The sequence below is a fragment of the Lepidochelys kempii genome, chromosome 8, assembly GCF_965140285.1.
Source record: "Lepidochelys kempii isolate rLepKem1 chromosome 8, rLepKem1.hap1, whole genome shotgun sequence".
NCBI classification, from domain to species: Eukaryota; Metazoa; Chordata; order Testudines; family Cheloniidae; genus Lepidochelys; species Lepidochelys kempii.
Genome location: NC_136387.1, coordinates 98,820,122 through 98,844,111, shown reverse-complemented (window position 1 = coordinate 98,844,111; position 23,990 = coordinate 98,820,122). Strand labels below are relative to the sequence as shown.

The 23,990-nt window shown below is 43.5% G+C and overlaps 1 long non-coding RNA gene across 1 annotated transcript in view; it reads left to right on the top strand.

Annotated features, from left to right (window-relative positions):
- The first annotated feature begins 3,271 nt into the window (after positions 1 to 3,271).
- The window catches only part of LOC140916603 (uncharacterized), a 62,526-nt gene continuing 41,807 nt past the window's right edge, over positions 3,272 to 23,990 (top strand). The window contains exons 1-2 of the long non-coding RNA XR_012160560.2: positions 3,272 to 3,796; positions 3,961 to 4,012. This is a non-coding gene — a long non-coding RNA (uncharacterized LOC140916603). The remainder of the gene's footprint in view (positions 3,797 to 3,960; positions 4,013 to 23,990) is intronic.

The following is a 23,990-nucleotide window of genomic DNA, read 5'->3' as shown; positions in this document are numbered from 1 at the left end:
TGCTTAGCAATGAGTCCTTCAGGGCCCCGATCCTGCACTGAGAACTGTGTGCACACCGATGTACAGCCCCACTGAAGGTGATGGGAGTCTAAAAGTATAGCTGCCAGCACAGGGGCACAGCTCAGATGAGCAAGGAACAGCGTTGATAGGACTTACAAGGAATCCCACCTATTCCTCGTCAGTGGAAAGGATGCTGGTTACAACAAATGCATTGAGAACAGTGGTGATTTAATAATACTTTTCTATTTCCCATCTTAATGTCACTCTCTCCGTTTTGCAGGGCAGAGGGATGAGGCTTGGGCCAAGATCTGATTTCACCATTGTGAAATGCTCCTATCCCCAAGAAGGTTCTATGAACTCATGCACAGAAAGCTGCATCCATTCCAATCTGAAGTCTGGCTAAATAAACTTTGTTGCCTGTGTGTGAGCTCCAAACCACAAGAAAGCTTAACAGCCATACAGCTCCTAAGTGCATGAGTAAGTTATCACATCTGGGAGATTTCAGAGTAACAGCCATGTTAGTCTGTATTTGCAAAAAGAAAAGGAGTACTTGTGGCACCTTAGAGACTAACCAATTTATTTGAGCATAAGCTTTCATGAGCTACAGCTCACTTCATCAGATGCATACTGTGGAAAGTACAGAAGATGTTTTTATACACACAAACCATGAAAAAATGGGTGATTATCACTACAAAAGGTTTTCTCTCCCCCCACCCCACTCTCCTGCTGGTAATAGCTTATGTAAAGTGATCACTCTCCTTACATCTGGGAGAGTAGAGTTTTTATTCAAGTGGCATATACAGGGCCATTTGGTATAGGAGCTAAGATTCCTATAGGGACCCCCTTACGGGCATAATACACCACTTTTGCCCAAACCTCACCCCCTATTAAAGGAGTTTTCCCTGTGTTAGAAAATGAATTTAATTTAAACCTCATGTTTAACAAATTCATCCTGGCTCTTCTCTCATGATCCAGGGGAACATGGTGTGGTGTGGTTACAGCACAGCCTGGGAGTTGGGAAATTGGGGTTCCATTCCCACCTGTGCCACTAACTTGCTGTGTGACTTGGACCACACCCCCTAAACGCTCTGTGCCTCAGTTTCCCCATTGGGGAAATGGAACTAACACTTTCTACCTTTATGGAGGAGGAGGAGGATGGCATTCATTATTAGAATTGTAATCTGCTTTGAGATCTGCAGATGAAAAGCCCAGTTGAAGTGCAAGGCGTTATCCTCTCTCATGGCAGGGGAGAATTTTTGTTTTTGCAACATCTGTGATTACCCCCTGAAAAATTATTCCCTTGCCCCCCTCCACAACAATATACGCCAAACAACCCCAGAGGAAGTAACATTGTGACTGGCTGGAGGAGCGTCAATGGACATCGAAGTGTGGCTTTATCACTTTAATAAACTGCTCCTCTAACAGAAATGGCTCCAGTCTTCAAATTTAACCCCTGAGAACTACAATTATTTTATCTACCAATCTTTAGGATTACTGACACCCTCAAAGGGAAAAGCTGTTGCCTTAGATTAGCCAGAGCAACTACCGTTCTGTCCTCCTTAGAGACAGAGGATAGCTGTTTTATCCCTGGGAAATCTATATAATCCAAAAATTAATCTGGAAGACCTGAGCTCTTTGCCGCAAAAGGCCATTCCTAACAAACTGCTTTCTCCACAGTAGAGCCACATTTTCACGTTCTCTCTCTGTCACACACACATGAGTAAAAAGAGTCATAATTGTCCTAATAAAAGTGCTTTAGCATCAAAGACAGCAACAATCACAATATAATTTCTTACCCAGAAACAGTTTATCCAGGGACAGAAATGGTTCCTAGATTCCTAACTCTGAGAAGGGAGTTAATTATCGCTAGTTAAATGAAAGCACTGAGGAGACTGGATGAACAGCTTTTTCTTAGATTTCCTGCAAATATCTCTTAGCCTTCAAAATAGTTGGTACCATCTGTGACTTGGCTTTAAAATCATTGTGGGATGGAAGTAACTCAAGATGCAACACCTGAGCTGCTTCATTAGCCTGATTTACCACCCTGGTTCTCATTTTCAGCAATCTGCTAGTTTTGCATGCAGGAGGAACAGCCACCACTCCTTGCTGCATTATCTGAGTCTTTTGTCCTCCCAATCAGAGTGAAAGGCATGCTTTTTGCAAGAACACAAAAGCATTTTTTAAGAATTCCCGTAAAAATCGCACTGCAATTTAGAAACAGGGAAAAAAAGAAATCCCTTTTGGGAACAAAAGCCATTCCCTGATTTTTTTTTTTTTTTCACTGAAGGACTGGACTAGGACTCAGGAGACCTGGGTTGTATTCGCAGCTTGGTCAGTAGTCTGCTAGCTGACCTTGGACAAGACATGTCACTTCCCCATGCCTCAGTTTCCCCATCTATAGAATAGAGTTATGATGCCTACCTCCTTTGTAAAGCACTTTGAGATCTTCTGATGTACAGTGCTATATAAGTGTTAGATATTATATATATTATTTAAATAGCATATCTATCTATCTGTCCTTTAAGATTGTATGTAGTTTGGAAATTACTTTCCGAGAAACCCTGATTGTGGGACAAGACTGATCTGAGATCTATAGCAAACACTACAAGCTGGTAATGTCACCGCTTCTCTGAGCAAGGTGGTAAGGGGAGAGGGAGTTTACAGTAAAAGCAGAGATTGTGGTGTGTGTAAACTTTCTAACTTCTTTTATAACTGATGTCGTCTGAGTTATCCCACCCACTCTTGCTAGTGATGGAAAATTTTTGAGTGCAACCTATTGAAAATGAGCATAAAATACTGTAGATTCTCTCTTCTCCTAAGGACGTTTATAGCATGTGGCAAGTAAAGAAGGCCTTGCAGTCAGCAGGAAACCTGTGGGGCTTTTTGTTTACCTTTATTTCTGTTTATTTATTTATTGCTGAGGATTTTTTCCTCAAAATTAGTGCTCTCTAAATTCTCTGAGCACGGGAGTTAAACTACTTTTTCTGATAAACCTGGAAACTTGATGACTTGAAAAAATCCTTCCATGTCAATTCTGCAGTTCATATTCCTGCTGAGATTGTATCTAATTTTGAAAATCTTCACACTTGTGCCCTGCCATCATGTGTAATCTTTTATGCATGGCTACCTCCACTGCTGCTGAAGCAGTTGCTATGCGACAGATGAACCTGCTCCGTGGGGCCCTGACATTAGTAAAAGCAAATTGACCACAGGAGCACTAATCTAGCATGAAAAGCAGTTGGTGCCATGCATTTCCCTGAGAAGGATTACCTAATCAACAAGCAAAATCTCCTTTCAAACGTGAGCTGAATTACCTGGGCCTGGATTTCCCCTGTTTCACACCTTTTGGCTATATTGAATCATCCTACAGGGTAAAGTCTACAAAGGTGCAATTCTCAAGAGGAGCAGAGACTTGCCCCATTTTGGATTCTGCCGCCCTCGCTGTAGCATGTTTGCAAATTTGTCATCTGGGCCGATACTCACGTAATTTGTTTTGTGGTGGGTTTTTTTCCCAAGGTTACTAAAACTGGGAATGAAGACGAAAGCTAGCCAGACAAAAGGGGCCTGTCGCTTTCTTATCACACCTCTGATAGCACCTATGAATGTTTAGTGTGAATAAAGAGTTGGTTACAACAAAGATGGCCCAGCACCTGTCGTTGGAAACCAAGGTCCAGTTCATAACGGAAAGTATCGTAGCTCGCTGTTGCTTTCATGCTAAAAGTCATCTAAGGGGAACTGTACTTTACCAGATGGAGCTGTGCTAATACTATTCATGATTTAACTCTTCAAGTGCTAGGTAATTTTCTTTGGATCAATTGCCAACCCTAAGATTACAGCCATTGGAAAAAATGTGCCATAGCGGCCTTGAAGTCTTGACCCACAGTTTGGATGCTCTGGCTGATAATTTACTGTACTTCTTTGGGGGCAGAAAGGATTTTTAACCCTTATCTTTTGTTACAGGTGGACGGACGTGCTGGAGAAAGAGAGGGCAGCACTTTGAAAGTGTGACAAGGTAGAGAAGTTTGGCTTTTATGATGTGAAGCTAACAGCTGTATGTATTTCTTGAGTTACTTCGTTATGAACACTGGGGGCTGGCATTTTCAAGGTGTTCTGAAACCAGGGGCCCAAATTTGCTTGACTGAGGGCCTGGGAGGTGTCATTAATTTGCATAAAAAAGAAGTAGATTGCTGCCACCCTCCAGGTTCTTGTAGGGGTGCAGTGCATGGAGAAAAGAGGTTCCAGCAGGGAATTCCCCTCAGATCCAGGTGGTGTGTCGCAGGCTGGAACAGTTAGTCTCCACGAGCTGCATTTCACTGTCACAAGGGAGTATTCCAGCACTCGGTGCACAACGTCTGTGTCTGAGGCCATCCCTTTACTCAGGCCCCGCTCCTGCAACGTGCTCAGCAACACTCCCTCCCGTTGTGGTGGAATTTGCTTGGTGTCTTTCAGGAGCCGCTTGGCACTTCATAGGATCAGACCCTGAGTGACATCTTACGGCCAGTCTGCTGGTCTTCAAGGCTTATAAAGGATCTCAGCAAAATAAATAGAAGCATTTCCCTTTCTATGAAATCTTAATCTCCTCTTTCCTTAACGCTCAATATATCTAAGCTTCCAAACAAAATCGCAGTTACAATGGGACTCGCTCTCGTCCAAAATAGTCATTTCATTTAACTCATCAAATGAGTTTTTTCTCTAGTGTGGCTTCTGTTTACTGCTTAAGCTCTTGCCAAGGCAGTCAGTGCAGGGGTGACTGACTATTCAGTGTGCCACACATAGGGACTTAGCAATGTGACTCCCATTAACCTGAATGGGACTCATGCAGCTAAATCCCCACCCTGAATATTTAACCTCCCTGTCTCTGTCTATTCCAGTCTGTATAAATTGCCTTGATGAGGGAAATAAATAGAAACAAATACACTCTGACTCTAACGTAATGTTTAAACATATGCAGGTTCAATATTCGCTCAAGCTGGACGCAGAGGGATCTTACATTAGTCCACTTGTGACCCACCATTATGCACTGTACATCGCCACAACAGTGATTTGTTTTACAAACTGACAGGTTTCAGAGTAACAGCCGTGTTAGTCTGTATTCACAAAAAGAAAAGGAGGACTTGTGGCACCTTAGAGACTAACCAATTTATTAGAGCATAAGCTTTCGTGAGCTACAGCTCACTTCCTCAGATGCATATCGTGGAAACTGCAGCAGGCTTTATATATACACAGAGAATATGAAACAATACCTACTCCCACCCCACTGTCCTGCTGGTAATAGCTTATCTAAAGTGATCATCAGGTGGGCCATTTCCAGCACAAATCCAGGTTTTCTCACCCTCCACCCCCCCACACAAGTCTCTAAGGTGCCACAAGTCCTCCTTTTCTTTTTGTTTTACAAACGTTACCCTGCTTATATGGAGGCCTTGGTATCGGAAAGCTTTTGGTCGTTTAAATTTTGCATTAATGGCTTTTTGTGCAAGATTATCCACTGCCAAGTGTGAGGAGTTACAAGACTGTTTGGGCCCAGAATGCAGTATTCATACTTTGTACAGAACGTCATACGTGGCCTTCACTCACACCGTCTTGGTTGTTTATGTCATCAGCTCTCACAACCTAATCAAGGTCAGGCCTGGTCAGTACTCAGATGGGAAAATAAATGCTTCATGACCACCACTATGTTGGTACTGAACTAGCATAGCATGAGGTGGGGATGAACTGCTGGAGGGCCCCCTTTCATATGTCCGATTAAGCCAGGCACTTGTTGCTAAAGTTCCCACACTAGCATTTTTTTGCAAGAGTAGGAGTGTATCAACCCTGGTGTCTTGGCCAAATTGCCATTTGGATATCTATTTATTTATTTTGAATGATCACCACATCCTTTATCTATAGATAAAACTCATCTCAAGTCCTGGCTGGGTTTGCAAGACAAAATCATTAAAACCGAACTTACATTGAGGATCATGCAGTATTAGAATAATAACAAGGGGCCAAATGCACTTTCAACACAGCTCCTAGGGCACTGAATTAAGTGGGGCAGGATCAGGCACCTAGACTCAGATCCTCATAGGTATCTAGGTGCTTAACTCCCATTGAAATCATCCCATTGAAATTGAAACCTTTGAGGATCTGGGTCCTTGAGAAGTAGATGGGAGTTGCATGTATCTATCTGAGGGCAGATCTCTCCCCAGGACACTGTCTGAAAATAGTAACTCTCCCCTATTCTAAAGATTATCATCATTGTACGTTATTTACCCACAATCCTAATTGTTGGGTAAGTTAAATAGTTTCTGCTCTGATCCCACTGTGAAATATGAATCAAAAGCTTCAGATTCCAGCCAAAGCTGGTGCTATTTTATTTTTTTGACACAAAGGGAAGAATGACTAGAAATGCCATGTTTATTTTGACAATAATATATTTGCCTTTTCAGTACTTGTGACCTTCTTTCGTGCATTTCATTGAATCTGAAAGATAAGTCACTATCCCTTAGCCCAGGGCACGTCAGGAATCGGAGAGAAGGATGGGAGTGGAAAGGCACAAACACTTTGAAATCAGAGTAGGGGTGGGGAGGGGGCGGTAAAAAATTGAAACTGCAATCCTGTACGTTTCATGTGATGAAAACTAATTATAAAATCAGAATGTATTACCATAATTGTTTATATCTATGTTTTAAGGAATTTGCTGTCTTCTGAATCTAATAAACGAAGGAACTGGAGCTTGACTGCTACAACAGTTTTTAATCTGTTTGGAAATGACTCCAAACAATGAAGAAATGCTTTCCAATATTACATGAAAATGATACAGTAAGGAAAGAAAATGGAAGGGAAAGGGAAGCCTTTTTAAAAAACCCTTAATTTTTAATATTGAATCATTAAGAGCAAGATTGTGCCTGGTTGATTTGGGGTACATGGTGGGAGATGAGGGCATAAAAAGACATCCCCATGCTTATGTGACCTACCAAAGTACCAGGCAGAAATCCAAGTGTTGCTCTGCAAAGGCGCCGTAAATCCATTGACCCCTCTGCATCAGGTGGGTGACCACAGCAAGTTACCAACTGCTTCCCATGAAAGGGATGTGGCATCTGCGTACCTGGGAGCTCCAGGAAGTGTTCTGCCCTCCTGAGGTGGAACGATACCACTCCACCCCTTACTACTGACTGTGCCTAATGACACAGTCTGGCTCTAAATGAGCCCACTGAATATGAAATATATTGTGAACATCTCACTCTCTGTGTGTTTATGGTATGATGTGGCATCTGAGCATGTGACTGTACCGCTCAGCTGAGACAGGAGAATAGAATAGAAAGAGCAGAAATGTGTATATACGCTATAGTTTCAGAGCAGGCCAGGTGGACAGGGGCTTAGTGTAGTTGTTTAATGTCAACCTGGGTTCTTAATCCCACTTCAGGTCACAAAAGGAAAATGAATTTGTTTGTCTCTTCACTTGATCCTCACTTGTCCCCATCATGAAACTGTCCTATTGTGCAACACAGTTGTCAGAGTCTGCTCAACAGATGCCTGCGACTGAAAAAGTCGGGGTGGTCTGAGAAGTAGCTGGATTGGAGAATAAATGTACTCTGCAAGACAGTGGAGCACTCATTGCCTAGGAGGTGAATTTAGTAGCCAATCCAGTTTAAAAATAATAAAGGGAGCTGGATGATTCAGGGAGATGGCAAAGGGTTAGGGAGCCTTTGACCTCTAGGTTACTGCTTTGTATCTAGTTCAGGTCAGTAATAACTTAAAGATCTTGGATGAGATTTTTAAAAGGCACAAAGTTCAGTTAAGCCTCTTACTCCCATTTATGTCTTTGAAAATCTCCTCCACCATCCTCTGACGGTTGTCGGGTGCCCTATGTGACATGACACAGGGGTCTGCATTTGCTTCCTAATGACTAGGGCTCTGTATCATACAAACCTGAACCACAACTCTTGCTCAGCCTCAGCAAAGAGGCCAAGATCTGAATGGGCAGGAAGTGTGAATTGCCCTTGCATCCCATAGGTGCTTTTTCTGGATTGGGATATTTCGATGTGGAGGTGTGCACCAGCTTCCACAGCTGGTGCCTGTGCTATACTTGTTCTGCAGATAAAAAGAGGATGTGGGTCTCAATCCCACAAAGCACTTCAACACATAAATAGTCCCACTAACTCAAAGGGTTTACTCACATCCTTAAAGCTAAGTGTGTACTTGAGTGCATTTTGGGTTCAGGGCCTAAGGTCCCATGGCTTTCAGTCTGGCACCTTTCACCAGCACTCACATTACGCAAATCTTTTTTTACAATAGAAGAGCCAGTAATGTTTTGTTTGAATATTGTCAAGTTCCAAGGATGGTAGTCGAACAGGAGCCGTATCTCTGATTCCAACAGAAACAAAAAGCATTTCACATTTGTTCAGTTGAAGCCAGTGAAATTGTCCCTTTTCAATCAAGTTTTGGCCAATATAAATGTTCTGCAAGGCTGAAATGGTGTGTTCCCAAATCTTGCTACAGAATGAATATCCAAAACAATACAGTCATTTTGAACAGCTAAGAGAGTAGAGAGTGCTCTCTACTCTGTGTGGGCCCCTTACTAAATGAGGGAGGCAACCTAGTGACAGAGGATGTGGAAAAAGCTAATGTACTCAATGCTTTTTTTGCCTCTGTTTTCACTAACAAGGTCAGCTCCCAGACTGCTGCGCTGGGCATCACAAAATGGGGAAGAGATGGCCAGCCCTCTGTGGAGATAGAGGTGGTTAGGGACTATTTAGAAAAGCTGGACGTGCACAAGTCCATGGGGCCGGACGAGTTGCATCCGAGAGTGCTGAAGGAATTGGCGGCTGTGATTGCAGAGCCATTGGCCATTATCTTTGAAAACTCGTGGCGAACCGGGGAAGTCCCGGATGACTGGAAAAAGGCTAATGTAGTGCCAATCTTTAAAAAAGGGAAGAAGGAGGATCCTGGGAACTACAGGCCAGTCAGCCTCACCTCAGTCCCTGGAAAAATCATGGAGCAGGTCCTCAAAGAATCAATCCTGAAGCACTTGCATGAGAGGAAAGTGATCAGGAACAGCCAGCATGGATTCACCAAGGGAAGGTCATGCCTGACTAATCTAATCGCCTTTTATGATGAGATTACTGGTTCTGTGGATGAAGGGAAAGCAGTGGATGTATTGTTTCTTGACTTTAGCAAAGCTTTTGACACGGTCTCCCACAGTATTCTTGTCAGCAAGTTAAGGAAGTATGGGCTGGATGAATGCACTATAAGGTGGGTAGAAAGCTGGCTAGATTGTCGGGCTCAACGGGTAGTGATCAATGGCTCCATGTCTAGTTGGCAGCCGGTATCAAGTGGAGTACCCCAAGGGTTGGTCCTGGGGCCGGTTTTGTTCAATATCTTCATAAATGATCTGGAGGATGGTGTGGATTGCACTCTCAGCAAATTTGCGGATGATACTAAACTGGGAGGAGTGGTAGATACGCTGGAGGGGAGGGATAGGATACAGAAGGACCTAGACAAATTGGAGGATTGGGCCAAAAGAAATCTGATGAGGTTCAATAAAGATAAGTGCAGGGTCCTGCACTTAGGACGGAAGAACCCAATGCACAGCTACAGACTAGGGACCGAATGGCTAGGCAGCAGTTCTATGGAAAAGGACCTAGGGGTGACAGTGGACGAGAAGCTGGATATGAGTCAGCAGTGTGCCCTTGTTGCCAAGAAGGCCAATGGCATTTTGGGATGTATAAGTAGGGGCATAGCCAGCAGATCGAGGGACGTGATCATTCCCCTCTATTCGACATTGGTGAGGCCTCATCTGGAGTACTGTGTCCAGTTTTGGGCCCCACACTTCAAGAAGGATGTGGATAAATTGGAGAGAGTCCAGCGAAGGGCAACAAAAATGATTAGGGGACTGGAACACATGACTTATGAGGAGAGGCTGAGGGAGCTGGGACTGTTTAGCCTGCAGAAGAGAAGAATGAGGGGGCATTTGATAGCTGCTTTCAACTACCTGAAAGGGGGTTCCAAAGAGGATGGCTCTAGACTGTTCTCAATGGTAGCAGATGACAGAACGAGGAGTAATGGTCTTAAGTTGCAGTGGGGGAGGTTTAGATTGGATATTAGGAAAAACTTTTTCACTAAGAGGGTGGTGAAACACTGGAATGCGTTACCTAGGGAGGTGGTAGAATCTCCTTCCTTAGAGGTTTTTAAGGTCAGGCTTGACAAAGCCCTGGCTGGGATGATTTAACTGGGAATTGGTCCTGCTTCGAGCAGGGGGTTGGACTAGATGACCTTCTGGGGTCCCTTCCAACCCTGATATTCTATGCTGAAAGCACAGGTCAGCTATTTATCCATAAGGCAAGGTAGAGGCAAGTGAATTTCTCACACTCCTCAGGCAATGTAAAGTGTTCACTCTCTCTCTCTTTCTGAAGACGAAAGCAACATTTGTAGCTTGCTGTAAGAAATTAAGTTTGCTAGAGGACATTCTGCTTCTGGTCCAGCTTGTGTATATCTCCCATGTGCCTCTGAAATTTTCTGCTGCAATAGGTATTGTTCCGTGGGATCTCTGATGTGTTTATAACTGTGTCTCTTTTGCTGTCTTGTTAATTTTGAAAATAAAGTTGTATTAGAGCGTTTTTTGAAAAAACCTTACTCCACAACCATACACCATCAAGTGTCTATCGGGCAGATCAGACTCGAGCAGTGTGTTCAGCTGGGATGCTTTCCTTGGGAGAATTTCACAGCTGGGATATGACCAGCTTCTAGCCTCAGATTTCATTTCTGATAGCGAGAAGTCCATCTCAGATTGTGTAAGCCCCTCCAGGCAGGAATTGTGTCTCATCGCTTATGTATTGTACAGTGCCAAGCGCACTGTCAGCACTCAATAATAATAAATCTCAAAAGGATTTTATAAATGAGCATGAGAGGTGGGGAAGGAAATAGCTTGAATTCTGTTAATTCTGTTAAAGGGCTAAATTCTGTTCTCAGTCAGTATTATTCAACAAACTTACTCAGGTGTATCTGAGAGAAGACTTTGTCCTCTTGCATTGATATTCCAGTTTTTCTTCCTGCCACCCTTTCCTTTATTTTCCATACAGTTGTACAAACAAGCATTTCTACTCCAAGCCCTTTTCCTTTGGGATCATGGATCGTCCCAACCCTGAATTATGTGTTTTCAAAAACACAAACTCATCAAATGGGTTTAGAAATTTTAAAAAATGGCACAAAGCTAACAGTGTCAACTAGTTTGATTCAAAACATGAGCAAATGCAATTTAATGAAACACTCCTTGTATTTTACAAAAAAAAAAGATGATTGTGGGTGATTTATTGTATTTATTTTTTAATGCAATTATTTTTTTTTTAAAAAAGAAACATTAAGCATTTTTACTACATTCTTACTGACCATGCTCAGAACATGCTACAGAACTGAGCGTGCCCTAAGCTACAATCTATGGCAGCTTGGCACAGTGGGGCAAGTTTAGGGACATGGTATTTGCTCGCAGTCATTGGAGGTATTGGCTCCAGCTAGCTCAGATCATGACGTGGTAAACGCTTAAATCATGATGGGAAAGGTTTCACTCATCTATTTCCCAGTTTTTCTAGGCTTCACCCAGATCCTTCATGTGATTTTAACATATCTGCCTTTGTTTGCTGTATACTAACATTGTCAGTGTAACTGCAGCAAGCTCTTGTGTGCATATAGGCACATACACAAAGATATATACGTATATTTGGTGGGGGAGGGGCTCTTGACTTGTTCTTCAATCAATAATTTTCATGTATGCAGCTTCTTATCAAAGGGAATAGTATATATAAATCACCATGCCACGTGCTACAATTTTTTACATTTCAATCATATTTATATGTTGGCTTTTTTCCCCCTATTTTCTTTTATACATCTTCCTATGCCTGCAAATGCCCAGCAAAAGCTGCGGTGTATATCCTTCTGGGTCCCAATTAAGATTCTGAACTGCTGTTCTCTGTATGATAACAACCTGAAGTGCTGACAACACGCTACCTGTCAACAGGCAAATGAAGGCCAACCATCTGTTCTACTATAAATTGTCTCCATTACGCTCAACTTGAAAATCCGCTTTTAAAGACTTCCTAATTATCTAGTAACCTGAGCCAAATGATGCAATGTTATTTTAACTAGAATCGTCGTTGGGTACAGGAAAAATAAACACAAAAAGCTTTGAACAAAGAGAGGTTTTTGAAAATCTGTTTTAGATTTGATTTCTCTGTGTACGGCTCAGATGTGCATACTGAAACAGCTTAGAATCACAGGGGCAAAGAGCAGCAGATCACTGCTGGTTGAAACCCTGAAATTCAGTTGGTAGAGAGGGACAGCTAAATATTCCCACTCAGGAATCCTTTGTCTCAAACCACTGTAATTACCGAGTTCCTGGAAATAAACTACAGCAGCACAAAATTCGTGAAGCCCAATGTGCCCAAAGCACTTGAGGAGGGGCCCTAAATACATAAGTTGCCCATAACGACCGTGGAGTGTGTGTGTGTGGCGGGGGGGCAGTCATCATTTTCTGCAGTGTAATTCCAGACAGTAACACCCCCAAATGTTGTATTCTTGGGACTGAGACAATCAGCATGTCTGCCTCATTCTGGGATGAGATGTCAAAGGAAATGGACTTGGACCACTCTTTGGAAGTACAGTTACCACCTGTCCAGATTTTCCCAGGATCAGCTCTTTTTTGAGTTAGCTGTTGCAGGCAATCTGTAGGGCTGCACACTGCAAGCTGTCCAGTTTTATGGGATAAGATGAGCCTGGCTAGCCTGGGTTTTGTGTTCAGAAGAAGGCTCTCAGACCTCTAACACTTTGAATTCCAGAGGACCCGCCACACAGGGGACGACTATAATCAGGGACTGAAGTGGGGACCCCAAGAGCTGAAAGCACCAGCTTTAGCTAAAGAGGCAGGCTCTCCAGCTGAGAGTCGTAACAGGCCTATATCCTCTGAGGATGTGGGCAGAGTGGGATACTAAGTAAATAATGAGTCATGCAAAGAGAGGGAGAAACAATCTCTGCCCCACAGAGTGTGCAGCCTGTAAGCGACATCGTCAGTCTTTCCAAAATCTCTTTCCCCACCCCCTTATCATTAATAATGACAGTAGTGGAAAGAAGATTATTTCACTTACCTGTCCAAAAAAACCTTAACCTCATCCTGGACAAGTAGGAATTTGCAAGGCTGAGTTGCATTATTTTCTATTGATTAAATAGGTGCCAACACACTTTAGAGTGCTGTGTCAGGCTCCAGATCTAGGTATATATTAATAGAAATAGCATACTGTGTAGCAATGCAGCACTATGAAACTTAAAGGTCATCATCCCCTCCTCTCGTAAAACCTGTAGGAGGGGGACAAAATATCCCAGACACAACCAAGGGTCACCTCACAGAGTCTCCGACAAATGCGCCCTTGGTTTGGGGGACAGTGGAGGAGGCAGATGATGTGGTCTCTGGACCTGAGACCTGTCACAGGGTGGTTGGACCCTGTAAATGAAGCAAGTCCAGCTTCCTTGTGCCAGAACAAGTTCTCCGAGTCTGGCCAATGAAGGGCGTTGACAGGTGTAACACCAACAGACCCTGGTTGTCGGTGGGCGGGATCAAACCTGGGACCTCTGGAGCTAAATGCATAAGCCTCTAATGCGTAAGCTAAAAGCCACACTTTAGCTAAGGCTGTAGCGGACTCATTAATCTCTCTCTAAGTGGTCTTGGTGCCACTAGATGGGACAGACCACCCCACCCAGGAGGTCTGTGGGTTACACTGGCACCTGGGGGCTATAAAAGGTCAGGGAGAGACCCCCAGTGAAAGGAAAGTCAGGAGATTGGACTGGTCTCTGGGGAAAGCCACAAAGAGTAATAAACTCTCTGCAGCCCCTCCCTGTAAAGAAGGAAGGATTCTCAGGAACCCACCGAAGGGCAAGCCTGCTGACATTCAAAAGCCAAGCCAGGGCTGAGAGACCAAGAGCTAGGAGCCAGTGGAAAGGGCTAGCTTGTTGACTGTCTTGAGCCAGCGAGCCAGTGCTAGGAGGCCAGCGAGGGCTGAGAGCTAGGTAGCCAGTGGAGGGGCTAGCCAGCTGCCCTTCCTGAGCCAGAGACCAATGGCCAGAGAAGGCTAAAGGCTGAGAGCAGCTGAGGGAAATATCTGTTGGCTCTTGGAGCCAAAGAGCTGAAGCCAGATGCCCAGAGAGGACTGGGCTGGAGCGCTGGGGCGGGTCACAATGAGGGATGGTGGGGCTGCTCGGGAGAGCCGGGGGGCGTGGTGAGGTGGCAGCAAAAGGTGACTGACAGTTGGCTGGCGAACAAATGGCTGGAGAGGCACAGCAAGTGGCCAGCAGGGCGGCTAGTGGAGAGGCACAGCGAGTGGCCAGCAGGGCGGCTAGCGGAGAGGGTGGCGGGCGAGTGCCCGAGTGCCTCCTTACTTGGTGAGAGGTGAACTCTGCAAATGCACCTCTGAGCTCTGGCTTGGCACTGATCAAGGACAGCAACTGTGAGTGGGGTGCAGAGAAGGGTTGGGCATGTGAAAGTGACTTTTGGTTTGCTGGACTTAAGAACCTGAGGGGGAAAGGACTCTGCCCAACTTACTTGGGGGTGGGTCTTTTGCTCATGGTTTATGTTTATGAACCCTGTTTGCAGTGTTTTCCCAAATTAACGCTGAGTGACTAACCTCCTTTTATTAAAAATTTCTTTTCTACACTCAGACTCTGTGCTCGCGGGTGGGAAAGTATTGCCTCTCAGAGGCACTCAGGGATAGTGTGTAATTTTCCCAGGTTACTGGGTGGGGGCTCGAGCTGGTTCTGTGTTGGATCGATGGAAACGAACCCCTAGATATTGAACCCAGCCTTGGTTGCTGCTGGCTCCGCCTGGCAGAAGGGTTACACTAACACTATGGTTTAATCAACTCACTGAATTGGTTTACAGTAAAAGGAAAACAAGGTTGTTAAACAAAAAATTGTAGCTTTTAGTGATACCAAGTACAAGGTATAAAGTTAGAAAGGGCTACAAGCAAACAAAAGTAAAAAGATGCTTCTAGACTCAAACCTGATTTAACAAACTAAAATCTCTTGTTCAAGATGTGTTTCTCACCAACTCTCTCTTTCAGCATGGCTGATCAGACTCTCTGGCCACTACCCTTCACAGAGCTCAAAGTGCTCAGTTCCTTTGTCTCCGCTGGTAAAAGAAAAGTCTTCTTTTGGTGTCCCTCTCCTTATAGCTTCCCGAAGTTCAATGACCTTGCTTCAGGATGCAGGAAGGCTTTCTGCAGCGGCAGTCTCCATCCCCCGTTGAGATTATTAAGTAGTCCTTTTCCCACTTGCTCTCCTGATGGCTTTGTTTACCTTGCATGTAAATGTACTTTTATCTTACTTTGGTCACACCTTGCTTATCTTACCCTGGAGACACATTCAAGGTGGAACCTCATTCCTTTGTCTGGAACGGGCATGGCTTAGGCACTGCTTGCCAAATATATTCTTAAGGAACATATTTCCAGCACATATCAGTAAAGTCCTTTGTGGGGCTACTGTACAAACATCATGCAAGAATATTAATGATTAGTGAGTTATTAGTTTTCCAGTGATATATTACTTGTCACCTTTTGGGTACATATCATGACAACAGCGTGCCAACTGTCATGGGGGTTCTTGTAGGGTGAGAGGGTTGCAGAAGGATGACAGAAGAAAGCCAGTAGATAACCTAGAGTTAGACAATAGGAAGATAAGGTTTCAGAGTAAGATGAGGGGTTTTAATAGTGTTAATCCCATGAAAGTCATTCGGCATCACATGTTTCAAGTCCTCTGAAAGATTAGGTAAGTCTAATCACTTACTGGTAGACATCAAGTTGTGACTATATTTCTTTGATGGTTTTGCTGAACCTACCAGCAGCTGTTCAAACAATGTTTGCATACTGAGCCTGGAATTTCTGTTTACAAATTTGTTTACCGTGTACAGTATAAATCCCAGAGGAGGATATGGTCCCCGTCCCAAGGGGCTTACAATCTATTCAGACAGACAGATACCAAATGTCTAGAATAGTCCATAGGATATTTATAGCAGAGTGAGATTTTCTTTGCCTTTTGAGAGAGTGGATGACAGCGTTACCTTGGTGGGCTTCACAGAAGACATCAGGTGTTTTTTTTAAAGGATGTGAAGAAAGAATAGGTGGCTGCTTTACACACGAATGCCCAAATTCAGGCACAGACAAATACTGCCATGAGAAGTGCATGAATGATTTGGGGAGCCTGGGAGTAAGCAGACACAACTCTCACTGAAGTCCAGGAGACAGGAGAGAGCCATTCGGGGGCAGGAGAGAGCTCTGGGCAGAAGGGGTGACAGCCCACAGTGAAGGCTTGAGAAGGTTGGGAGAAGGTTAAAGAGAACAGTGAGACAGGAAGTGAGTCAGCAACAGGAAGTGTGGAACAGTGAAGGGAGATCAGCTTTTAGCCTGCACCCTTGACAGAGCCCCTTTCAGTCTGAAATGTGATCTGGATTTGTCAAGTACCTGACAGTATATCAGTATCCAACAGATATGTCTCCTGGATACCAGTAGAAATGAAGGAAGGAGCGAGGCTGCAGAAGTGGGTGAGTCTGTAATCTTGGGGTCAGGAAGGCTTAGAGAGTGGGAGGGAGTTTATGGCTGTTGCTGAGAAATGAGCGGCGAGCAGGAAGCTTGTGTGGGAAGGTGTGTATTTGTGGGGAGAAGGGAAGGATGGAGACCAGGAATGGGGGTGGGGGCAGACAGTGGGAGGGGAGGTTTATGCCATTGTGAATATCTGATACCCAAACTGACTTTAAGGAGCAGCATCAACTTGACATTTCTGTAGTGCTTTCCACCCAAGATCTTCGAACACACCGCAGACATGAACTGGGGCTCACAACTGCACAGGGACGGACCACAAGATTATTATTACTCCAATTTTACACATAGGGAAACTAAGGCATGGAGAAAGTTGAGTAACACTCCCAGGTTCTCCCAGTAAATCTATGGCAGAATTAGGTATAGAACCTAGGTTTTCTGACTCCCAGTTTGCCTTTAATGCAAGACCATACTTCTTAGTCTTTTGATTTATGTGAATGCAAATCCAGTTAAATGGGTATATTTGTGTGCAAATGTGAAATTTAGGCCCCATTGAAGTCAACGGCAAAACTCACACTCACTTCAATGGAGCCAGAATTTCACCCAAAGTCTTTGACTGAAGGACTAATCATATTCATACTTTACTCCTGGGGGCCAGATTGGCAGCAGGTGTAAATAAATCATTGTAGCTCTGTTCAAGTTAATGGAGCTCTGCAATTTATGTTAGCTGAGGATCTGACCCAGGGGAATTTGACTAAAAAATGCTATGACCTGTTTTTGACGTTCCCATCTATATTGAAAATATATTACAAAGTTACAAATACATTTTAATAAATAAGATGACAGATGGCATGGTTATCATTAAATGAAGTGAAAGAAGCAAGAGGAATGCATGTAGATTGCTCTTTAAGAATGAGGGCTCAGGACCTGGGATCAGAACAGAAAACCTACAGACATTTTCATAGCCAGCAGCAGAAGCAACTAGTGAATGGCAACTACAAAGGTCACAAAGAACAAAAATAAACAATGGGAAATATGGAGATACTGCCATGCAAATACTGTTATAATTACACCTATGGAAAAAGAAAAGGAGTACTTGTGGCACCTTAGAGACTAACCAATTTATTTGAGCATAAGCTTTCGTGAGCTACAGCTCACTTCATCGGATGCATACTGTGGAAACTGCAGCAGACTTTATATATACACAGAGAATATGAAACAATACCTCCTCCCACCCCACTGTCCTGCTGGTAATAGCTTATCTAAAGTGATCATCAGGTGGGCCATTTCCAGCACAAATCCAGGTTTTCTAACCCTCCACCCCCCCCACACAAATTCACTCTCCTGCTGGTGATAGCCCATCCAAAGTGACAACTCTTTACACAATGTACATGACAATCAAGTTGGGCTATTTCCTGCACAAATCCAGGTTTTCTCACATCCCCCCCACCCCCATACACACACAAACTCACTCTCCTGCTGGTAATAGCTCATCCAAACTGACCACTCTCCAAGTTTAAATCCAAGTTAAACCAGAACATCTGGGGGAGGGAGGGTAGGAAAAAACAAGAGGACACAGGCTACCTTGCATAATGACTTAGCCACTCGCAGTCTCTATTTAAGCCTAAATTAATAGTATCCAATTTGCAAATGAATTCCAATTCAGCAGTTTCTCGCTGGAGTCTGGATTTGAAGTTTTTTTGTTTTAAGATAGCAACCTTCATGTCTGTGATTGCGTGACCAGAGAGATTGAAGTGTTCTCCGACTGGTTTATGAATGTTATAATTCTTGACATCTGATTTGTGTCCATTTATTCTTTTACGTAGAGACTGTCCAGTTTGACCAATGTACATGGCAGAGGGGCATTGCTGGCACATGATGGCATATATCACATTGGTGGATGTGCAGGTGAACGAGCCTCTGATAGTGTGGCTGATGTTATGAGGCCCTGTGATGGTGTCCCCTGAATAGATATGTGGACACAGTTGGCAACGGGTTTTGTTGCAAGGATAAGTTCCTGGGGTAGTGGTTCTGTTGTGTGGTATGTGGTTGTTGGTGAGTATTTGCTTCAGGTTGCGGGGCTGTCTGTAGGCAAGGACTGGCCTGTCTCCCAAGATTTGTGAGAGTGCTGGGTCATCCTTTAGGATAGGTTGTAGATCCTTAATAATGCGTTGGAGGGGTTTTAGTTGGGGGCTGAAGGTGACGGCTAGTGGCGTTCTGTTATTTTCTTTGTTAGGCCTGTCCTGTAGTAGGTAACTTCTGGGAACTCTTCTGGCTCTATCAATCTGTTTCTTTACTTCTGCAGGTGGGTATTGTAGTTGTAAGAAAGCTTGACAGAGATCTTGTAGGTGTTTGTCTCTGTCTGAGGGGTTGGAGCAAATGCGGTTGTATCGCAGAGCTTGGCTGTAGACGATGGATCGTGTGGTGTGGTCAGGGTGAAAGCTGGAGGCATGCAGGTAGGAATAGCGGCATTCATACGCATGGTGCTTTACGTATAAGAAAAAAACAATGAATGGGGTTTTCAAAAGCATCTAAGGAGTATATTGGATGGGATTGTCAATGTACTTACTGTAAAACACTTACTAGTTGAGGGCCCAGTGCTTACTCCTAGGCTTTAGCCCTACTGAAGTTAACAAAACTACTCTCTGTAGTCAGCACTACACCCACTAGTAAGTGTTCATAGATCTGGGCCACAAGCTAAGCTATAACAAGGGAAGTTAAACAGTGGGGAGTTAGGGAGGAGGGAGACCAGGTTACAATAAGAAGGCCATGTGGTTATTTTAGCTATTAATGCTAGTTTGTGGAGGGTTATATTTAGGTTTCTTTGTTGGTTTGAAAGAGGAAGACTAGGGTTTATGGGCTCTACAGAATGTAGACTTGAGAGGGTGAAGGCTTGGTGTAATGGATCAGAAATATATTAATAAAACAAATGTAATATTTGTAGGTTTTGATCACACTGTTTTTTATTTTGCAATAGCAGCATCATATAATTGCCTCCATGCCTGCAAAATGATATTTGTATTAACATGCTCCCTACCATTCTAAATCCCCATGGAAGTTGTCCTCCTATGGGAAGTTCTTTTAAAATGATAAACAATGGTGTTGTTGTGTCTATAACTATGGAAACTCATCATAGTGAAGTCTGAAGCCATGCAAGTCTTGTTACAGGTTTCATTAATAATGTGAAACAAAACTCAGATGGCTCAAACTTTTTGATCAATCCAAGCCTAGTTCCGACTGAACTGAAGCTGAGTATGGAAAGAACTTGGGTCTAGTTTTGAGACAGACTTGGCTGAGTTTTGATTAAAAGTTGAGCTGAGTGCTATGAGACCAATGGTCATTTTATGACTTCTAGCAGAAACCATGTGAACATTGTCATTTCTCATGTCTCAACCCAAAGCCATACTAAATCTTGTGGTATAGACAAGTGCCGTCTAAAGCTCTACATCCAAATACCCCTGAATTTGGTATAGTTCAGATCTATATTCAGTCTTTTATCCCTAGCCATCAGTTATTTGGAGGTTTGGGTTTCTTCCAACCAGAAACTCCAGGGATGTGAATCTAAACAAACCAAAACAGAAAACAGGGGGAAGGTCTCACACACACTCTGAACTGAAACCATGTTGTTTCTTATAGCTCTAATCAGGACCACGTCTTTAAGCAACTAGTGACATAATCATGGTCATTACCATTTAAACAAATAACAGTCACAGTTGCATTCCATAAACCATACCTGGAATACAGTATGTGTAAATACCTGTTAATAGACATACCATACCGTGTCGGGGGAAAAAATATAGTTTCTACAACATGACAGGTATTTCAGAGTATCACATAATTAACTATGTTTAGTTATTTTAATTTTGTTTCTATTGGCAAGATGCAGTATGAAATATCTACTAATTAGATAGGAAGTTCCCCTGAAGACATTTATCAACTGTTTCTATTAATACAGGCAACTGTGAGTAGCTAGGAAGGAAAAACATTCAGAAACAACTTTTAGTTAATTAAATTGAGGTATGGATGCAACATACTTTTTCCCCCTAACAACCAAGGTTTGAGCCTGTCTCCTCGACAACCATTTTAAAAGTTTTTCATCATATATTTCCAAGCGAAAGTTAATCCAGAAGCCTAGATGTCTATTATATCTTGAATCCACATCATCATCTACTTGATCTGAATGAACTTTAGGACAATTACATAAAGTATCTGAGCACAAGAGACTGCCAGGAGATCTATTCTCCATTTAAAACCTAGTTGTGACTCCTGTTGATGCCAACAGGAGTTGCATGTGCGTACGTAGGGGCAAGGAACCCCCCAGTTACAGATGAACATTGTATAGAGCGTTTTTTGCTAGAATGGGATCTATACTCGTAGGCTTCACTTGACTGTGATAATATAGAGCAAAACAAGATTACCTTCTCTTGACAGGAGGAACTCATAGTTGATGGGATTTTTCCTCCTCCTAAACTCACTAGTTCTAAAAAGACCTCATTCAGATACTCTGGCTGACCAGCTTAATGTCAGTAATTTACTATGTCAGCATCCAAGTCTGTTACACTGCAGGAAGGCATGTCGGTCAGCTGAGGTTAAATGGTTTAGGAACACATTAACAGCCCCAGGGGAATCATATTAGGCTTGACATCTTTCAATAAGATGCAGTAATAATTGGCAGGCAGTATTCTCTGGTTCTAGTGACACCCCCCCTCCCCCCAGGGGACAAAAAGGAGGTAGAGCCAACGCATGTAACTTAATGGTGACATTGGACTGCTCCATTTAGGTGGGACAACAGGAGCAGTGACTAACTGCATCTCCCTGTCTGGGGAGTCCCCAGTAAGTGTAGTAAGCTCCAGTTAACTTATAGCCCATGGCCATGGATTTTATTCAACCATGGTGTCTGTGTCTATTTGGTACCAGTCTTAAAATGAAGTACATTTTAACGCCTCTGATAGGACAGTCTGGACAAGGGTGGATTTGTCACAGGTTCTGTGATGTCTGCTGTTGCGAGGGAACGGCAGGGCAAGTTCAGACTGTGAGACTCTACTGGGGACTACAGAGGGGATGCCCTGAAGGAGCTGAGGAGATTTAAATGGCTTAGCTTGCTAGGCCAAACCAAAAAGCTGCCAGTGCTCTGAAGCAGGAAGGCAGTCCTGACATGAGATGGAGCAGAACTGCCCATTCTAAGGGGTCTTTTAGGAGTCAGACATGTAGAATCTTCCTTCCCTGGCTTTTGAAGTTGCCCATCCTATCTATGGACTTGGATATATTTCTGCTCTTCATAACTTCTTTGGTGCAGTTCCGCCTGAAGGAACCTAAGGTTCCCAGATTAGGGAATGCTAAGGGCTTCATTAAAGCTTTGTTCACCCCTTCCAGCTGCAGTGCTTTCATCTGTTCTGGCGTCTGTGATCAATAATGCAGTGTATCTGCCCTCCTGCTAAGATGGATGTCTTTTTGGTTCAGTTCCAAAGAATTTTCTCGAGAGCACCACAGTTTCTACAGCTTCTCATTGGACAATCTTTCAGGCCCCACCCTATTTCTCGAGCGTGGAATCAGCGTATTGGGAATACATTTTCTACGTGTTAACCAAATACAAGTCTCTTCCAGGCTTCTTGGTATGTTAGGCCAGAGCCCCTAATTTAGGTCTTGATTCTGCAGTGAGATCTAATGGCAGGAGGGAATAACCAACCCATACCAGTTTAGGGGAATGCTTGGCTCTGCTATCTGATAAAATCCCCTCTGGTGTGGGGCTGGTTTCTATTCTTCAGGGAGTAGCAGGAGGGCTGCATTGGCACAGGTGGTCCCTGGTGCTGTACTGTAGTGGTCTCAGACTCAGTGGCTCAGGAAAGACTTCAGAAACCTCAGGGGAGGGGCAAGATTACCGAGGATGAGGGACTTGAACATTGTCACTGACCAGATGGGAAGCAAGAGTGAGGGTAGTGGAGAGCACCACACTACATCAGGAAATTTGTTCTGGATATCTCAAGGATGTGATCCTCCTGCCCCTAAAAGGACAGTGCCTCCTTCCTCCTTCTGTGGCAGCACCTGGCAGGGCAGGAGGTCAGTGGGTTGATGTCTAGTGAAGCACAGGTGTTCTCAAGTTCCAAGGCCTCCGTGAGCCTGCGTAGCAGACCTGGCCCTGAGAGGCAGCTTGATGTGACGGCTGGGGGAGTGGCTACTTCATACATAGCGTGGGGGAAGGCTGTGAGGCAGGTGGAGTGCAGACTGCAGCATGGGGAGAAGGATGCAGATCTGTTCCAAGCCACAACAAAAATCACTGGGACCAGGAAGACAAGGTCTATTTATAGGGGACTCAAACAACTTCTTTTTTTCTCTGAGGACCTGACATTTAGAAGGTTAGGTAAAAATCTATTTGTGAAAAGAAATGAAGCTTTATTTCCTGACTTTTAACTACATAATACAGCTTGAAGAACCAGAGTAGCTGAACAGCCAGAGAATTTGCTAACTGGATCTGGTATACAGCAGTCTATGTACCAATTCAGCTCACATGCATAAAATAACTAGAGTCTGATGCTAGCTTATTTGCTTCCCCCCCCCCCCCCGTCTAAATTCACATTCTTTACCACATGCATGCAGAGAATGGAATAAATAATGATTTCCACTGTGATAGAGAACTTCTGCTACAATACCAGTCAGTCATCAAATGGCTGTTACGTACAACGATAATGCAGTCAGTAGTGGGGCTTTTTCAGCAGGAGTAGGAAGCAACATTATATGTGCATGTTTTATTAGTTACAAAAATGGATATCTCAGTCTAAGCACCACATGTAGATCAAACTGACAGGCTCCTTTGGGATTAAGCCCCATCACCTTCCGAATGCAAGACAAGCATAAAACCACTGCAGCAATGGGGGAAAAAATCAGCTTGAAAATAATTAACCAGCAAGGCAGCCACCCATAATGATATTCAGCAGTGCACATTAGGGACAGTTTGCTGGGAATGCACAAGAGCACTCCAGTTGTTTAATTAACATTGAAACGGCAGTTCCACAAGAACTAAAATCCTGTTAATTTATGTGTCTCTTAATGATGCTCATTTAAATACTGTCAACTTTTCTCCAGTTTAATATTCATGATTTCTAGTCATTAAAACACCATGCTCAGCTCGTGGCTTCACCAAGAAACACAAAATTGTTTGATGTCAGTTCTTTAAAAGTTCTCTTACCCCGTAAAGTGTAAATCTCTCAGTGCTCACACTGGGGTCATGGTAATCTGGTCTATAAATATCATTTTTATCATTCCGATAATACAATAAACTACAGTGTTCGCTCTCACTTTCAAACCTGAGCTCCGGTCTCATTCTCAGGAGTTATTTATGTAAGAGTAGTTATCGTTTTATGACAGAGCACCTCAACTGGTTAATGTAATGTCTTTATGTATTGGGAAACTGGGCTAAAAATCCCATTTTAGATTATAAAAAATATT